The sequence below is a fragment of the Syngnathus floridae genome, chromosome 1 (assembly GCF_059516105.1).
Source record: "Syngnathus floridae isolate MCC-2025c chromosome 1, RoL_Sflo_1.0, whole genome shotgun sequence".
Taxonomy (NCBI): domain Eukaryota; kingdom Metazoa; phylum Chordata; class Actinopteri; order Syngnathiformes; family Syngnathidae; genus Syngnathus; species Syngnathus floridae.
The window spans coordinates 11,700,793-11,706,467 of NC_142413.1; positions in this window are offsets into that span (position 1 = coordinate 11,700,793).

A 5,675-nucleotide genomic window follows, 5' to 3' on the forward strand; every position below is an offset into this window, starting at 1 on the left:
TGTAGAAAGAAGGTCGGCACAGAATCAGTAACCGAAGCATCCACATAAGACACCTAAGTATATCTGAGTACAAATAATTGTTTGACCAATTGTGAAGTGGGCGTGTCCTGCCTGACGAATCAACACAAGACACAACACGGCTTTTAGTTGACTTGTGTTGAATCAAGCGAAATATGATGAGGTTAAAATCAACCCACACATGCACACAAACACACAAACACACACACACACACACACACACACACACACACACCACCACCACCACCACCAAAAGAGAACATAAAAAAAAAAAAAAAAAAAAAAACTCTGGTGTTGAAACAGCCAACAATACATCTGTCTAACCGGCTCGTCTGTTTTCTTGGAGGAGCAGAGCTGCCCCCTGCACTGCAAAACATTGTTACTGGACTCAGGGCGGCCCACCTACCCCTTCTATGTAAGCTTTGGCTTTGTGAGGTGCAGCATTCTTTGCATTTTACATGTGACGTTAAGCCTTACCCAGAGGGTGTTGTCATTTGGGGGCCCAAGGCAGCCATTCACATCCGTGGACTGCAATGATTTTCTAATTTTACTCTTTATAACCATTTAAAAAACTGTCAATCTGAGAAAAATCTCCTATTTCCTGAGCTAAAGTCCTAAAATCTTTTTTGCTTTTTATTATCCAATAAGTAAATCATCTCAGTGCTTTTACTATAATTGATAAAAAACTAGACTGCTTTACTGACACACTGTCAATGACACTGACCACAGTCGTACTGCTCCCACCAATAAGACCGTTCAAGTTGAATCTTTTGGTAGTTTTGATGAAAAACTTTCCACTCGGCCTTCTCTTTTTCTTCATTCTACTGGTGGAATTCAGCTGCACTTTTCCCAACCCTATTCCTGGATTAAAAAGTCAAAGTCAAAGTCTGCTTTATTGTTAATTTCTTCACATGTCAAGACACACAAAGAGATCATTTTGTTAAACTTGCACTACAGCTGAAATAGGTGTGTTGATTGATGCACTCCGGTGGATGATGCCTACCAATAATTACCAGGGATTCTCTGTATTAATCGGTGACCGATCACGAATGACCGAAAGTTGTCCTAAATAGTGTGACTGAAAAATTTAGAGCATTGCCATCTATGGTTAATCGTCATGGTCAGGCATAACCCCCTGGAATCACGTATAAAATGACTGCCATTGATATGGAATGAGATGCTTTAACAGTGATTTCACAAGCAAGATGTAGTGAGCATACAAGTTAGTCAGGTTGTGAGAAAAACAAAAAACAATTATATAAATGTTAAAGTTTATATATGTACAACAAAAATAAAAGTAAAAAGAAATACAAAAGTAAATAAATCGCAACTCAAATTATATATAAATAATTAATACATATAGATAAAAAATAAATATATAAATACAATTAAGTATCTATTTAGATTTTTTTTAATTTTTTTTTTTATATATACTTGTTCCTATTTTCACTTTTATTCATTTTGGATTTGGGCAATTTTGGTCCTCCACAGGTTTGGTCCACCGGCCGTCCATTGCCCATCCCTGAAATAGACATGCAGGTATGAAACATTTTAACATTCTAAAATATGACATCTTGAGTGCCTTAGTTTTGGTTCCTGTAGTTATAAGAATGTACTCTGAGAAGTGGAGCATCAGGTGGGTGAGGAAAAAGGAGCGGTTGTCCCCATAGAGAAACACTGCGGTGGTGAGATGTGTGTTTTGTAGCTCAGTAGCCGTGATGAATCGAGGCCATTGTCAAGCAGCATATGGAAGACATTGTGGACAAAATAGACTGTGGGATAACGGCGCATGAATGTAATATACTGCTCCTGTAAACATAATGAATTCTCGGTACCTCCACGCAAATGAGCATTTTGCTCAAAATGATTGACAGGTCATTACTGGTGACACAAAGCTGTATAATTAGCTGTGTAATTATGCACCCTGCTGTCATTACCATGCTGCTTATTTGTGACCCCCTTATGGATACATTCAAGCAATGCTGCTACAGATTTTCTCCACGAAGGAGTGGACTACATTTCCACAAAACAAAGTGCTCGCGTTTGTTACAAAGTTCAATGCAGTGATTGTTCATAGTCAGATTTTGCAGCAGAGGACAAAAAACAGAAGACTTAACTGCAACAATAGGTTATCCTGTGCTCCATATAAACTGTTTGATTTCATAAATCGCACTATTGAATGCTGAACATTCAGAAGTTGACTGTTCATTTATAATTATGCTAGAGGTTGTCAAAAAAAAAAAATCGAACCACAATAACAACAACCAGAGTATACTGAGAATGAATTTCCTATCCAGTTTATTGTATTTGGACATGTAAAGGGCTGGGCAATGGTTGCAATACCTTCTTCCCAAACATCGACAAAGTGCCCTTGAGCAAGAAACTGGACCGCCAGATGTGTTTTATTGCACCTTCATCATGCCTCTATTTTTGGTGTACAGAATATACTACTTCAAAGGACAATTATATAAAGCACCCTGTAGAGCTAATTATTGGATTCCAGGTTCCTTTCTTCTTTCATAGTCATAAACAAAAACATAAAGTATCAAGAGTTAAAAGCACCTTTTGGTGCATTATTATTATTATTATTATTATTATTATTGTTGACAGCTGGCTACTGGCATTATACAGGGTTTTTCCTGGCTCAAAATGAGGTAGCAGCGGTACCATCCTGACCACGCATGTATTCTGTAAATTCAACTCACTTTCTTTTACAGGCAAGATACTTTGAGTTCCAATACGAATATGACTAATATCATATTCCGTCATCATTTATTAAAAGTACACACATACACAAATCAGGTGACAAATTGAAACTGAAATTATCCACACATCTCGCAACCAGACATAGAACATTTTAGCCTCCTATTTTCCATTATGTAGAACCTCCTCATGCACTCCTTGTAGTCCAAGGTGCCATGGTCTGGTTAAACTACTGTGTATGTATATGTACACACATACCTTGTGGGTTTATTTGTGTGTGTATTAGCCTTACTGTGTGCAACATCAGTTAAAATTTGACAGTGTAGTGACACCACTTGAATGTTTCTCAGTGAATACTTGAGTGTGTGGCAGACATAGCATTGTGGTGATCTCATCGGACTGTGTACTGAATAATATTGAGTGCACTGAAGGGTCTTTGTATGGCACCAGGCTGACTCAAGCCCTCAGTGTCATGTTGGACATGAATTAATCACACAGAAAGAGTCGAAAAATGAGAATGGATGAAACGCGCTTCCTAGTCAGTGACCTTTGACGTCCAACCATCGCCTGATGAGCCCATTTGTCTATTTTCAATATCTCTGTCCTTACATGGAGCATCACAAAAGCATTTGGGAAATTCTGGAAAATCCCCCATAAGTTCATTTTGAGTGCAGACAAATCTATGTTAGCCATTAAAAATTTAGATATGTCAGGATTTGGAGTTAGTAATGGATGAACAGGGGGCATTAAGGGTAGGAACAGCTTTTTTGGAGTTAAGGAAGGGAACTCTGCCACTTAGCAAACAATGGGAACTCTGCCACTTAGCAAACAATGGGAAACTTTGTTGCTGTATATTAAAGCATTGCAAGCTCTAACATAATCATAATTTTCTGTCTAATAGAGTCATTACTCAGATGGAAGGTATCAAATTGTCACGTCTCGTCCCCAGCCGTTCCACTATGTGTCTGTTGTCATGGTTTCAGTCTGTGTGCTCGCCCCTCCCCTCCTGTGTGCCCATGATTAGTTTGATTATTCTCACCTACCTCTTGTTACCTGTCGTGTATATAGTAAGTCCTGTCTAACCCTCACGCCCCTTTGGGCCATTGTGTGTTGTTGTCGTCTTGATGTCTTTTTGGTTCCTGTCTTTATGGAGTCTGTTTGTGTTTGCTATCCCTGTCGGTCAGTCTGTCATGTTATTAGTTTGCTAGTTCCCGTCTGTTTCCCTTGATGCTTCGTTCCACTTCCTGGTCCAAGCTGCATTTGGTCACCCTGCTCTATCTGCATCCGTGACACAAGTCAAGTCTTGGGATTGTTTCAGTTTATTAATTCAAAGGTCTTCGCAGTGCTTCTGTTGTGTATGTCTTGGCCTCCAATGAGGGCAATGTGAGGCACGCATACAGATCGTCATGTAGATTTAGATTTTTACAAGACACAAATAACAATTTTGCCGCAAAGCTGATCGTTGGTAACACATTTTTTGCTGAATTTTGAGTATGGCTATGACTTCTTATGTGTTGATGCGTCATTTGTGTTTGAATATTTGTTCTTTAAACAATGTTTAAATAATGTTATTTAAAAAAAAAAAGGTTATACTGCAACAATGATTCCAAGGCCATTTGGTACCAGGGGTGCACAGAGATCAAACAAAAAGAAAAATCAGCTGCGGTGAAATGTGCATGACAGCATCCAAACAGAGACTGGCTTTTCCTTCTCTGCTCTGGTTTGCAAGTTGAAGAAGTGAACAGAAAGTTAAAGTAAGAATGTATAAATGACTGAAGATGAAGCTAAAGACGCAGCTTCAGTTATTTTGACAAATTTGTGTGGCGTTATCTTCAAAAATGTGGATTAAATGATTTAATTCATCGTTTGCATCATTTTACAATCTATGACTTCAAAATCAGGCAAAACAACAATCTTTGTAATCATTTGAACAAGTACCACACTTCGTGATGATATGAAATTTATAAAAATGCAGCCCTGTCCATGAAGCATCAGTCACTTAGCCACGACTTTTCTCAGTAATGCCGACAAATAAAACTGAAACCCTTTCCATCTAAAGCACAGGTGTCAAACTCAAGGCCCGGGGGCCAGATACGGCCCGCCACATCATTTTGTGTGGCCCACGAAGACAAATTGTGCATCAAATTCGGGTGTCATTACTAGAATTGCAAATTGTCTTCACTTTTAATATCTTTTTATATATATATATATATATATATATTACCAGTTTTTACTCATCTGATTTGAAAATAAGTTATTTGTCAGTTTGTTTTGTAGCTTTTACTGTATATAATATGAGTTGCTCATACATTTATTTGGGTTGACAGTCATAATGGCCCTCCGAAAGAAGCTATGACTATGACCCGCGAAAAAAAAGAGTTTGACACCCCTGATCTAAAGCAATAGTTCTGAAGAATGGAATGTAAATGCCAGAGGCTGATTTTCAATCTTGAGATGAAACAGTCAGGTGAGGCTCTGTTGTCAATCATTTCAGATGAAAATTGTGTTTTAGCGCACAATATTCTCATGCTTCTACTCTACTCAGTGTGAGATCATTGCTCTATTTTTATGATAACCCCAAGCATCTTCCTGAGTATAATAAAAACAGTGGGAAGAACATACTTCTCCCCTTCCCTCATTAATTTGTACATCCTTCCGACTTTTCCAAACATGTTCCACATGTTTGCATCACAAGCTGCTTACCTCCCGCTTGTGCTTGCAATCTGTTGAAAAGTTGAGTAACACCCAGCTCTCTCTACGCCCATTCATGAAGCTCCCATTCAAAAAAATGATGGGAGATACTGCACTTTACTTACGGGTAGGGATTTGTTGCTAAAAAAAAAAAAAAAAACAGCCTTGCACTAATTACTCATACTATTGTTTTGTCACTTTGTTGAATTAGAGCAGAAGTAACAAGTACATTCAGTTATATCTCGAAAAGGATCAAGGGTCAC